Raw genomic sequence first — 14,497 nt, 5'->3', positions numbered from 1 at the left:
GTTGAATGCAGAGATTACTTAAAAATAAAATCTTTTTTTTTTTAGGTTATTTATTTTTTTTTTTTAGTTCATTTATTTTGAGAGAGAGCATGCTCAAGTGAGAGAGGGGCAGAGAGAGACGAAGGGAGAATCCCAAGTAGGCTCTGTGCTGTCAGCCTGAGCCTCATGTGAAGCTCAATCTCATGAACCGAAATCATGACCTGAGCTGAAGAGTCAGCCACTTAACTGACTGCGCCACCCAGGCACCCCCAAAATAAAATCTTAAAAAAAAAAGTTTTATAGTTTTAGCTCTTAATTTGGGTCTTTGATCCATTTTGAGTTAACCTTTCATATGGTGTGAGGTAGGGGTCCAACTTCACTCTTTTGCAGGTGAATATCCAGTTGTTTCAGCATCATTTGTTGCAAAGACCCTAAGGTTTAAACCTTTCTTTTCTGGTCTTCATTTTTAGACCAGAGCCTCAAAAGTATTGAAGTATAACAATGATAGAAGGTATCTTTGGTTTTTTTTCTTTTTTAATTTTTTAATGTTAATTTGTTTTTGAGAGAGAGAGAGACAGAGTGTGAGCAGGAAGGGACAGAGAGAGACAGAGAGAGAGAGAGAAAGAGAGAGGGAGACACAGAATCCGAAGCAGGCTCTAGGCTCTGAGTTGTTACCACAGAGCCTGACATGGGGCTCAAACCCACGAACCTTGAGATCATGACCTGAGCCGAAGTCAGAGACTTAACCAACTGAGCCACCCAGGCGCCTCTGTTTTTTTTCTTTAATGAGACTGCCTTTAGTATTTCTTCATTAAACTATGTTTACTTTGTTTTCAGTAGTTTCTTTTGATCAATTTAAGGAATTTTCTTGTTTCTGGTTTGTTAAGGTTTTTAAAAACCTTTTTATATTGCAAAATTTTATAGACATATAGATAAGTATGCATAAACCATAAATGTCCAAATTAGTGGATTTTTATAAAGCAGAGGCTTGAATTACCACCACCTTGGTCCAGAAATTAAAGATTTGCTAATAGTTTAAGCAAAAATTTTTTAACGTTTATTTATTATTGAGAGACAGAGAGACAGAGCATGAGTAGGGGAGGGGCAGAGAGGAGGAGACACAGAATCTGAAGCAGGCTCCAGGCTCTGAGCTGTCAGCACAGAGCCCGACACGGGGCTCAAACTCGCAAACTGGGAGATCGTGACCTGAGCCTAAGTCAGACGCTCAACCGACTGAGCCACCCAGGAGCCCCTGGATTTGCTAATGGTTTAAAGAACAAGAATGAATATTAATTTTTTTATACTTTTGATGTTAAAACCATTATTTAATAACCCTGGGAAGTTTATTTTATTTTATTTATTTATTTATTTATTTAAAAAAATTTTTTTACATTTATTTATTTTTGAGAAACCGAGTGAGACAAAGCGTGAGCAGGGGAGGGGCAGAGAGAGAAGGAGACACAGAATCCGAAGCAGGCTTCAGGCTCTGAGCTGTCAGCAGAGAGCCTGATGCGGGGCTTGAACTCACAAACCGTGAGATCATGACCTGAGCCGAAGTCGGACGCTCAACCTACTGAGCCACCCAGGCGCCCCATCCCTGGGAAGTTTAAAAAGATTATTGGAATGATATCACACACAGTATTCTTTAAATGTGCCAGTTATCAACGATAGCTTTAATTGAGGCAGTGAGGCTGCCATTATTTTACATTTCCAGCAGGATCTGTTTTTCTCTTGAGCTTTGTAACTGATATCTGTCTATATTCTCATTATCTGTCATTGGATGGCTCACAGGTACCTCAAACTCAACTGCTACACTTCCTGTGTTTCCTATCTTAGTAAATGGTACCTCTCTCTATACAGTTATGTGAAACCTGAGTAACGTCTGTGACTCCTTATTTTCCTAATGTGTGTGTGTGTGTGTGTGTGTGTGTGTGTGTGTGTGTGTGTGTGTGTGTTTTAACATTTATTTATTTTTGAGAGACAGAGTACAAGCGGGGAAGGGGCAGAGAGAGAGGGAGAGACAGAATCCGAAGCAGGCTCTAGGCTCTGAGTTGTCAGCACAGAGCCCAGCCCTATGCAGGGCTCAAACTCACGAACCGAAAGATCATGACCTGAGCTGAAGTCAGACACTTAACCAACTGAGCCATCCAGCGCCCCATGTAACTCCTTATTTTCTTGATTCATTTGTTCAGCAGTGTTTTTCTCGCACTTACTATGGCTGGATGCTTATTAACACTGAGGATATAATAGGGAACAAAACAGACATGGTGCTCTCATGAGCTTACAGTCACCATATCCTGAGGATTCTACCCCTTGTAATCCAAATCAGTGTGCTTTGTCATTATCTCTCACCTGAGTAACAGAAATAATTTGCTGAATAGCTTCCCTGCTTCTACTTTGGCCTTTCCCAATCATTTCCTGTACTTCAGCCAAGAACAGCTAAACATTTTATACTTTCCTTAAAATGCTCCAGTGTTTGCCAGTGCCCTGTTTTCCAGTGTCTCTTCTTGCCATTCCCAGCTTTGAATTCTGCACTTCAGCTATATTTCATTTCCTGGATCATGTCATTTCTCTTCTTAATACATCTCCTTCTGCTTCTCTCATCCTTATTGTCTCTCTTTGCCTACCCCTTTTTCAGGTCTCAGGTTCAACATCATTATCTCCAGGGAGCCTCCCCATAGCTTACCATTCTGTATTTTCCCCCATAGGTACTTCTGTGTTTTCCCTTGGTATTGATGGCTTCCTGTCATAGCACTTGTCATGTAGTCCTATGAATTTCTCGTTTTATTGACTATCTTCCTTAACCAGACTTTAAACTCTGGAAGGGCAGGGACTTTACCCATCTTATTTGCCATTATGTTAACTGCATCTACCACAATATCTGTTAAATTTTAGGCATTGAGAATAAATATTTGTTCAATGAACAAATGAATTCATGGCAGGGGTGGTAGGGGGGAGTGAGTTGTTCCAGCCAGTAATTTAATGAGAATAATCAAAATTGGGACTAGGGTTCATAATTCAAACCTTAAAACTTTATTTGCTCCAAAGTATGTCTTTTTTTCCTTAGTAATTTGTTTGTGTTTTGGATTTTTTTAATTAGTTAAACTTTGGTTGGTTAGGATTTAGAGGGAATTAGGAATTGAATATCATGTTCTTATGTCTTTTAAAGACCAAGTGAACAAGAAGGAGAGTATAAACCAGGATTTTGGATGCTAAAAATATTGCAGAATTTAGAGCCTTGACCTTCAGGCAGTGTGTCAATGTGAAGAGTGCAACTGTTAGGAATAAGTGTCTCTGATGTAGAAAGTTTTTACGAAGTTCAGACAGTTTGCTATGTCATTAGTGTTACAGCTTTGAAATCAGCTGGAAGCAAATCAAAACTATAAGTTGAATGGATTGGTAGAAATATAAGAGTTGTAATAAGACTAAAACATATTTTTAGCATAGTTTGGGGTTTGGTATATAAATGCACTCTTGTACATAAAGATATGAATTGCATTCTTTTAGAAATTATAATGAATTAAATAAAATTAGTCTATCATTTATTTGACACAAAAATTACACTGGAGGTTGTTATTTGTAGTAAAGGAATATGGAAAGGATCTTTAAAGTTTTTTTCAATATAATATAAATGTTAAATAATGTACTAGGATACTAGTCCAAACCAGAGTACATCAAGGACCATTTTCTTCAACCTGGTATCTTTCTCTTTATGATTGCTGGGACACTGTTTGTCAAGGACAATAGATACTCCTGTCCACTGGACTGTGCTTAAGGTCTCGTAGGATAAAAAAAGTAAAAGAAACTTTCCCTTCCTTCAGGAACCTTGTACACCATTTGGTGAGATAAGACATAGTTACGTGAAAAAAAAAACAAAAAAAAACCTAGGTGTTCAAGGTGGGATAACTGTGGAATGATTAGACTGGATAATTAGTATGGATGTTCTAAAAAATAGAGGTTACTACTTGGAAATTGGGAAAGGCACTGTTTCTGGCAGGTTGGCCATCTCATAACTTCTTATTAAATAAACAGATTGAAAATTTTGGAGCAAAGGAATAATGTGAGAAGAGTAGTATTTTAAGTGACTAATTTGATAAAATTGTATTGGATAGATTGATTTGAGGGAGAAGCAAAAGTGAAGATGCACCATAGCTTATTATAATAGGCTCTATGGCAATAGTGAAAAGGGTCTAAGAAAGTAAGATGTGAATAGGCACTTAGGAAAAATACAGGATATTGGGGCTCCTGGATGTCTCAGTTGGTTAGGCGTCCAGCCCTTGATTTTGGCTCGGGTCATGATCTCATGGTTCAGGGGTTTGAGCCCCACATCAGGCTCTGCGCTGATAGCACAGAGCCTGCTTGGAATTTTATCTGTCTCCCACCCCTCAAAAATAAATAAAAAATAAACATAAGAAAAAGGAAAAACACAAGATATTGAGACTTACTGGATATAGAAAGCAGGAGAAGGAGAGGTCAAAGACAATTTTAAGATTTTTTTTTTTTTTTAATTTTTTTTTTTTCAACGTTTATTTATTTTTGGGACAGAGAGAGACAGAGCATGAACGGGGGAAGGGCAGAGAGAGAGGGAGACACAGAATCGGAAACAGGCTCCAGGCTCTGAGCCATCAGCCCAGAGCCCGACGCGGGGCTCGAACTCACGGACCGCGAGATCGTGACCTGGCTGAAGTCGGACGCTTAACCGACTGCGCCACCCAGGCGCCCCTAAGATTTTGAGAATAATACTGAAATTCAACAAGTATTTATTAAGCATGCATTCCCTGCCACATACTGAACGAGGTGCTGGGGGAAAAATGGTGAGAAAGACAGTCCTCTTTCATTCTGCACTAAAATGTAAATAGAAATGGGGAAGTCAAGAAAGGAAGCTGATATGGGGCAAGAGTAGGACTTAGTTTTCTCTTAATTTCAGGTAAGATTGTGAGATACCAAACTGCTAATGTGCACTGAACAGTTGCAATTTAGAGAAGAGTTTAGGGTCTAAGATAGATTGTGGAGTCAGAATTAGCTGGACTCCCTGGTCCAGCAGTCGTCACGGCTGTTCTTCCACAGGTGCCCTGGACATCCTTCAATTTGTGAAATTCACAGCACTTACCCCACCTCTTCCCAATCCTGCTCTCCTAAGCCGCTCAGCAGTGTTAGATAACATTGTAGAGTATTTCTTATTGGCTGCATGGCAAACATAGATTTTTATATTAAAGATGCAGCACAAGGGCGCCTGGGTGGCTCACTCAGTTGGTTGAGCATCCGACTTCGGCTCAGGTCATAATCTCGCAGTTCATGAGTTTGAGCCTCACATCAGGCTTACTGCTGTCAGTGCAGAGCCCGCTTCAGATGCTGTCTCCCTCTCTCTCTGCCCCTCCCCCTCTCATGGTCTCTCTCTCTCTCTCTCTCTCTCTCTCTCTCTCTCAAAGATAAATAAAATATTAAAAAAAAAAAAAAAAGAGGCTGCACAGTAGAGTGGCTAAAAGCACAGCTTTAGAGCCAGACCATCTAGATTTGAGTCTTGGTGGTGCAAATCTTGGTTATGTAAGTCACTTAATTTCTGAGTGTCTCAGTTGCATCATGTGTGTAATGAAGACAGTGAGAGTTTCAAACTCAGAGTTGTTATGAGGAATAATTGAGTTAATGTATGTAAGGTGCTCAGAACTCTGCCTGGCACAAAGAGAGTGCTAATATATGTATTTGTTAAGCAAATAAAATGAAATACCCTCATCTGGGCCTTTATTACCACCTACCAATGTTTTAATCATTCCTAGTGGCTCTGTATCTAAGCACATCTTTTATTTCTTTCTTATTAAGAGCTGACAAAACCACTGTCTAGTCAAAGGAAACCAACAAAACAAAACAAGACAAACAAGAAAAAACCCACATCCAGTACTCTTCTCTCCACCTCCAAACCATTTCTGTTGTCATTTTTCTTCCTCTCCTTTCAGGGTCCAGTATCGTCCTTCCCCACTACTTCCAGGATGTTACGAGATCAGTGATCTCTTCATTTGTGTCTTCACTCTCTTCTCCCCTCGTTTCTTCTTCTTTTCTTTAACATTCCTCAAGTTCTCTTCATTCTCAGAAATAAAAACAACATTGGGGCACTTGGTTGGCTCAACTAGTTAAGCATCCAACTTGATTTTGGCTCAGGTCATGGTCTCATGGTTCATGAACTTCAGCCTGCTTGGGCTTCTCTGTTCCTCTGTCTCTGCCCCTCCTTTGCTTGCACGTACTCTCTTTCTCTTTCTCCAATGAATAAACTTAAAAAAAAAAAAAGAAAAACTACATTAACTGGACTTATTGTGGTGATCATTTTGCAATATATACAAATATTGAATCATGTCGTACCCCTGAAACTATTATATATCAGTTATACGTCAATAAAAAATACATGATAAAAATTACCGCCCAAACAACTTTTTCTGTCTTAACTCTTTCTTTCAGACTACTGACTCATCTTTCTCTCCTTTCTCCTCAAGGAGTGGTATACACCTACTTTTCTACTTCTGTTCCTGCCATTCTATTGATACTGCTTTCTCAGAGGTCACCACAGACTTCCTAAATGCCATACCTTCTTAATTCTTTTCCTTTTGGACCATTTTATATTTTGTCCATTGATCCCTTTTATTAATTAAAACTCAACCTTTGGCTTCTAAACCGCCCCCTCCCCCCCAGATCCTCCTCTTACCTCCTCGATCACTCTTCTGCACTTTCTTCTCTATTCCTCTTCCTCTGCCCACTCTTTTTCCAGACTTGTATCTTCAGCCCACTTTTTTCTCTTATCGTTTCTCCATTTGTAACCTTACCTACTCCCATGGCCTCATCTAGGGCCATGTATTCATGATGTCCAGCTATCCAGCTCTGACCTCTCTAGACTTTATCTTTTCTCTGGACCCCAGGTTTGTATTCCCAGTTGTCTACTTGACATCTTGATCTCCACGTCTTGCAGATTTATCTCAGTGTCCAAATTTCCAGAGAAAAACTGTTTTTTTATCCTGGTCAAAAAGCTGTCGCTCCTCCTCCTTCTCTTCATAAACTACTCAGTCATCTAAGACATTAGTTCTTATTTGTCAATGCCACCATTGATGCTCAACTGACTGCATGAAAATCATCAGGGGGCAGGTGTTAAAAATAGAGACTCTGAAGGGTACCTGGATGGTTCAGTCAGTTAAGGGTCCAACGCTTGATTTCGGCTTAGGTCATGATCTCATGGTCATGAGATCAAGCCCTACATCAGGCTCTGTGCTGGGTGTGGAGCCTGCTTAAGATTCTGTTCTCTCTGTCTCTCTCTCAAAAAAAAGGGGGGGGGGTGGATAGAAACTCTTAGTCCTACCCTCCAAAGAACCTGATTCAGTAGGTCTGCGGTAGGAGCCAGGAATTCTTTTATTCTGATGCTCATCCAAATTTGGGAATCATCGATGAAAACTGGGATTTGCTCCCTTCCTTCCTTCCTTCCTTCCTTCCTTCCTTCCTTCCTTCCTTCCTTCCTTCCTTCCTTCCTCCCTCCCTCCCTCCCTCCCTCCCTTCGTTCCTTCCTCTCCTTCCCACCCTTTGTTCCTTCCTTCCTTCCTTCCTTCCTTCCTTCCTTCCTTCCTTCCTTCCTTCCTTCCTTCATCAAGAGTTGTCAGTTCTACTTTTTCATGTCTCTTGACTCTCTTCTTGTCTCCATTAACATTGCTGGTACCCTAGTTCAAGTTGTCATCTCTTATGTGAACTAGTAGGCACATATTTTTTTAAATGCTTGTCGAATAAATGAATGCATTGTTGCCATAGTCTGCTGTAGGTCTCCCTTTTTCTTATTTTGCACATATTACAATCCATTTTTTTAAATGGTTTATTTTTGAGAAAGAGGGAGCACAAGCTGGGGAGGGGCAGAGAGAAAGAGGTCAGAGGATCCAAAGCAGGTCTGTCCTGGCAGCAGTGAGCCTGAACTCACAAACTGTGAGATCATGCATGACCTGAGCCGAAGTTGAACACTCAACTGGCTGAGCCACCCAAGCACCCCCAGTCCATTTTTAATAGTACCTTCAGAGTTATTTTTAAAATATCAATCTAATAATATAACTTTCCTTAAAAAAAAAAAAAAACAATCCATCAATGGTTACCAAATTTTATTACACATTAGGATACTCATTCAAATACAGATGCCTCTGCCCTATCTCTGGAAATTCCACTTCAGTAGCTTGGGGGTAGAATCCAGGAATCTGTATTTTTTCCATGCATTTGAAGTTACTCTGATGCAATTTTGCATTTTGGAACCATTGACATGCAGAATAAACAGGCTAGCTCTTTCCATGGCATCTAAATTTTTTCAACCCGTCTTATCAGTTTCTTTCCCCACTATTCCCTCAACCGTATTCACATACCTGCTCATTTATTACTTGCCATTTCCTGAGCACTTCTCGTGAACATTTGTTTATGTTGTTCTCTTTGCCTACATTGTCCTCTCTGCCCTTCTGTACTTGGTAAAACCCTACTAAATCTTTCAAGGTTCTGCTTTGATAACACTTTCTCTGTGAAGCCTACCTTGTCAGAGTTTATTTGTCTTTCCTTCTTGTCCTTATAACATCTTGTTCTTTGTGCTAGTTTAGCAACTACGCGTGATATTATCTTACACAAATTCATATTTACTTTTCCTTATGTTAGACTAAGAGTCCCTGATAGCAGAAAGCATGTCTCAACCATCTTTTTCTCCTTAGTGCTGACTGTACTCCTTAAATTAATGAATCAGTGTTCAGTAAAGTTCTGAAAGAAAATGAATTCTGTTATTTTCAGGAAGAGCAGACTGAGGTCTGACCCTTGGAAAGTTTACATGTTTGGGAAGAGAAAGAGTGGTCATAGGGAAAGCTGAAGAACTAGTTAGTTTTCAGGGAAGCTAAGGAAGTCTTGAAAGAGACTGTTTAATTGCTCATTCATCCAGCTGTTTACTAAAATACATATTTATTGAGCTTTTACTATGTGTCAGGCATTGTTCTGGGTAACAAGGGATGTTATTTGCTACAGAGAACTTGGGTGTGTATTTGTGTCTGAAATAGAAAAACAGAAAAATAAAAATCTTAAAAAACCTGATTTTATCTTAATGAGTTTCAGAATTGAGGCTTCTTTCTACATTGTTCAGTCAGTTATCTCCATCTTTTAGAGGAAAGAAGACCAATATGTAACTATCACACCATCCCTTGAATGCCTGACCACTGTAGGGGTTCAGGTCTGTTATTTTTCATCATTCCCTAAGGATGGTAAAGTCCAATTAGTTGTAGGTTGGATCAAGTTATATTCCAGGAGTAGGACCTCCCTATTTGGAATAGATTCTTAAGTTTACACGAAGGCAGAGAGATAAAATATTTTTATCCCTTTAATCTGAGAAATCATAATTTTTTTCTGATGAGATTCTGGGGAAAGCAACCAAATCATTTAAGAAGTTTAGCTGGTCTGAGAGGAACATCTCATCTAGTTTTTCTGGACACATTCTCCAGAGGGAATTGTCTCATTACCTTCCTATGGGGTCTAAATCATAAGAGTAAGTTGATGAAATCCCTTCTCCTGTCCCAAATCCAGTAGTCATGTAATTATGGAGCTCTGACTACACCGTGATTGGAAATTATGACTGGCTGTTATATTTTCATGATTATTTGTGGACAAGGGTGAGGAGTCATATGTCTCCTCTATGATTTCTGCTTTTAATGAGTTCCTGGTAATGCCTCCAGAAGATTCCTATTTTGCTTCTGTTTAGCCCTATCCTAAGGCAATTTTATTAGGTTCCATTGGGTTCATGGCTGCCAACAGCAATTTATTACTTAGACTGTGCCTTTCTCAGTTCTTATTTGTTCCTGCTAAAATCAAAGATATTATATTTTAAACATTGGGGAAAATTTAGCCCCGGACTCCAATTCAGCATCCAAATGCATAAATTTTATTATTGTAAATTGTGGTCAACCCCCGGTCAACATTTAGAGGCACATAGTAGCTTCAGGCATCATAGGCTGTCCGTCAGATTTTCTTGAGCAAGTCATGCTGTGGCAGGTGGAAGACTTGGGAGGCAAAATAGTTTTATTATTCACCTAGTGTTTCCAGTGTAGGGCTGCTGTTGATATGATGACCTGTGAATAAGGAGGAAAATGTGTTTCAAACAATTTCTATGAACATAAGTTGAACTTTGGATTATTGTACTTGTTTCTATCCACTGTAGAGAGGGGATACACCTGCCTCTTCCCTGCCTCTTCCCTCTGCAGCTTTATACTCTTAAACCCACCTTGTCCCTGGTTCTGTCCTTCCTGGACATCTCTTCGCAGTGTCCATAGAGGCTTTCTTTTTGCTTTGCTGTAGTCTGCTTTGGTTACTGACTTATTCCAAGATTTTCCCCATCTGTCCTGATAGATTATTTCTCTGAACTTGTTTTAAGAACTTTTACTTCTCCAGGGCACCTGGGTGGCTCAGTCGGTTAAGTGTCTGATGCTGGATTTTGGCTCAGGTCATGATCTCAGGGTCCTGGGATTGAGCGCTACACTGGGCTCCACACTGACAGCCTGGAGCATGCTTGGGATTCTCTCTCTCCCTGTCTCTGTCTCTGTCTCTGTCTCTGTTTCTCTCACTCTCATTCTCTTTCTGTCCCTCCCCCATTCAGACTCTCTTTGTCTCTCTCTCTCTCTCTCTCAAAATGAATAAACTTAAAAAAAAAAGAGAGACCTTTTCTCCCAGGAAATGGTTACGCATATTCCTTTTGAACTGTTCATATTTGAATCATGTTCTGTTCTAATGATTGAAGAACTAAAGTCTCCAGTATCTGTTGTCTTTGAAAGTCACCCTCTCACCTTTTATCAGGGTTTTATATGGTTACTTAAGGGTAATAGGGTACTGATATCACTAGGATTTGTAAAGCAGTTACTTGCTTTACTACTGACTGTCCATGTTTATTTATCTTATTCATAGATTGCTGTCTTTTATTGATAAATAAATTGTTTTTTAATACCATTCCCCTTAATCACATTTCACTAGTGAAATACATACATACATGCATGCTTTTCAGGTTATTAAAGCCCCAAAAGGCTCTGAAGATTATCTGCAATTACTCAATGTAAGAACAGTAGCTATGTCTCTTCTGAACTTTAGTGGGGCAGAAGTCCCTACTGATCATCTATTTTAACTCCTACAGAAAAGGGAGAAAAACACACCTTTTGGTTTGACCTGATCTAGATTATCACTATTGTCCCTTTGTGTTAAAGAGTATTGGAGTGCTTTCGATGAACTTTATTATGGTTGTGTGTATGAGTGTGTATGTGTTTTCTCATCCCTCAACTTCCTCCAGTAGTCTAGGCTGAGACTCAAGGATCAGTGCTCTCCAGCCAGGTTGCTGCTTATCTTGGCTTCCAGTTTTGACTTGTGAATTTCCATCACTGTTTTTCTTCATAGGGGACTGCATCTAGCTACCAGTGTATCCTACTCTGTGCTTTTGAAAGGACCAGTTTGAAGACTCCTTTAAAGTAGGAAAGTCATTTTCTGTGGTATCTCGAAATGGCCTAAGAAAAGGAAATCTGATAGTTGTAAAACCTTCCTTTATAGTATCTGCTAATAGATATTAAAATCATTAGGATTTCATCTTTCTTTTTTCTCTTTACCCTCTCATGAGCTACTGAGTAGTTTAAAGGCCAGAATTATTAGAACAGTGGCAAGTTAGGAGGAGAAACAAAGGAAGTGGGGATCTGTAAGCCAACAACTGTGGAATTGAAGATGTCTGGATAAAGGAGTCTCATGCAGAGCTCAGAGAGATATAAGCAAATTATTGTCTCAGTATCTCATGTTAGATCCCAGGAATTTTTTCTTTAACACTTTTATTTTGAAATAATTGTAGATTCATAGAAACTTACACAGAAGTCCTATTAATCCTTTACCCAGTTTTCTCCCACTAATAACATCTTACGTAACTATAGGCTATTATCAAAATCAGGGAATGGACACGGGTACAATTCATAGACCTTATTCAGATTAAAAAAAATTTTTTTTTAATGTTTAATTTATTTTTGAGACAGAAACAGAACAAGAGGGGAGGGGCAGAGAGAGAGGGAGACACAGAATCCGAAGCAGGCCCCAGACTCTGATCTGTCAGCCCCGAGCCCGACAGAGTCCTCAAACCCACAAACTATGAGATCATGACCTGAGCCAAAGTTGGACGCTTAACTGACTGAGCCACCCAGGCGCCCCAACCTTATTCAGATTTAAAATCAGATTTACGTGTACTCGTTTGTATGTGTATGCATGTATAGTTACAGTAATTTTATCACATGTGCAGATTTGTGTAATAACAGCAACACAGTCAAGATACAATAGGGATTACTTTTTATTTTGTTATTTTATTTTGTTTCTTTATTTTAGGAATTACTTTTTAAATTTCCAAGTTGTTTTAACCTTGTGTCTATTTAGGCAGTGTGACTTTTTTTCTTTTTCTTTCTATTTTTTTTGGCAGTCCAATTTCCAACTTGAAACGTATAGAAATACAAAGCATTTTGTGTTGGGGTTTTCTGTGAGAAATTTCTCAATTTGAGAAATTTCTCAAAGAAATGGCTTTCTTCGACAACTTCAAAAAGATAGGTTGTGGGGGTGCCTGGGTGGCTCAGTCAGTTAAGCGTCCGACTTTGGCCCAGGTCATGGTCTCACGGTTCTTGAGTTCAAGCCCCGCGTCAGGCTCTGTGCTGACAGCTCCGAGCTTGGAGCCTACTTCGGATTCTGTGTCTTCCTCTCTCTCTGCCCCTCCCTAGCTCATGCTTGCTCTCTCTCTGTGTCAAAAATAAACAAACTTAAAAAAAAAAAAGGTTGTGAAAGTGTATCTTAAATCTGAGTACTTTATAATATTTTCATTTAATAAGTGATATCAATAATGTTTAAATCTTATTGATTCACTTAACTTTTTTAGACTGATTTCCTTATGCAGAGATAGCTGTAGAATAAAATGAAATTGTCATAATTTTTTCACCCAGGACAAATAAGTACAAATTTTCACTCAATTTTAATATTTATCCAATTGTTCATATTTTTTAATGTTTATTTACTTTTGAGAGAAAGAGAGAGACAGAGCGTGAGAGGGCAAGGGCACAGGGAGAGAGACACAGAATCTGAAGTAGGCTGCGGTCTCAGCTCTCAGCATAGAGCTCAACGCAGGGCTTGAACTGACAAATCATGAGATCATGACGTGAGCCGGAGTCAGATGCTTAACCAACTGAGCCACCCAGGTGCCCCTGATTGTTCATATTTTAAAAGCCATGCAGGTTAACAGATTCTTTTAGGGCTTGAATTTTGGATAGGAAGAAGCCCTATTGCTTGTTAGAATTGTTTCTTATTCAACTAAGAAGTCTTAGATGAGATGTCATTTAACTGTTCAGCTATTTCCCAGTCTTTAACATTGGTTTATACTTGGTAGCAGTGGAAAGCACACAGCAGATGTAATGACCAGACTTTTTCTCTCATTGATTTATTATCTTTAATAAACTCTTTCAAACCTTGCAGAGAATAATATAACAAGTACCTGTGTAACTGCCAACTAGTTTGAGAAATAGACTATTAGCAATATAGTTAACATGTCTTTATATTTTTACCTCATATAAACGTATCCCTAAATAATTTATAATGTTGTTTTATATGTTTTTAAAATTATATAAATGGCACTATATTCTACATATCCTTTTGCTATGTGCTTTTTCCAATTTAATATTATATTTGTAAGATTTATCTGTTGATAATGCAAAGCACTAGTTTATTCATTTGCACATTGATACATGTGACACTAACTTACCCGTCTTCACATTGTCATATGGTAGGTAGCCCAGTGCATAATTGTACTAAAAGTATCTTCTTCTGTTGATGGATATACACACTGTTTTTAGGATGATGAGGTTTGTTTTGCTACTAAAACATAATCTGGAGATGAAAATCAAAACTACAAAGAGATACTACTTCCCACCCATTTGGATGGTTTAATAAAAAGATGGCAGTAACAAATATTGGTGACAAAATGAAGAAATTGGAACCTCATGCATTGCTTGTGTGATGGCAAAAATGGTATAGCCACCTTGGAAAACACTCTGGTAGTTCCCCAAAGCATTGAGTGCAAAGTTACCATATGACCCAGCAATTCTGCTCTTGAGCATATATCCAAGATAATTGAAAACATATGTCCACATAGAAACTGGTACATGAATGTTTACAGCAGCATTATTCATGACAGCCAAAAAGTGGAAACAACTCAGATGTCCATCAACCCATGTATGGATAAACAAATGTGGTGTATCCGTATAATGGAGTATGATTGGCCATTAGAAGGAATGAAGTACTGATATATGCTACAGTCTCAGTGAACCATGAAAACATTATGCTAAGTGAAAGAAACCAGATACAAAATCCTATGTGTATTGATTCCATTTGTATGAACTGTCTAGAATAGACAAAGACAGAGATAGAAAGTAGGTTAGTGGGTGCCATAGGCTAGACAAGGGAGGAATGGGGAGTGCCGACTAATGGATGTGGGATT

General features: G+C 38.9%; 1 protein-coding gene across 8 annotated transcripts in view; it reads left to right on the top strand.

The window, feature by feature from the left end:
* The window catches only part of PPP1R12B (protein phosphatase 1 regulatory subunit 12B), a 220,153-nt gene that overhangs the window by 21,644 nt on the left and 184,012 nt on the right, over positions 1-14,497 (top strand). The gene's annotated exons all lie outside the window — the stretch shown is intronic.

This window comes from Puma concolor, chromosome E4 (genome assembly GCF_028749965.1).
Source record: "Puma concolor isolate L17-30 chromosome E4, mPumCon1.1.hap2, whole genome shotgun sequence".
Taxonomy (NCBI): domain Eukaryota; kingdom Metazoa; phylum Chordata; class Mammalia; order Carnivora; family Felidae; genus Puma; species Puma concolor.
The sequence above is the reverse complement of the archived record's forward strand: the minus strand, read 5'-3'. Positions and strand labels throughout refer to the sequence as shown.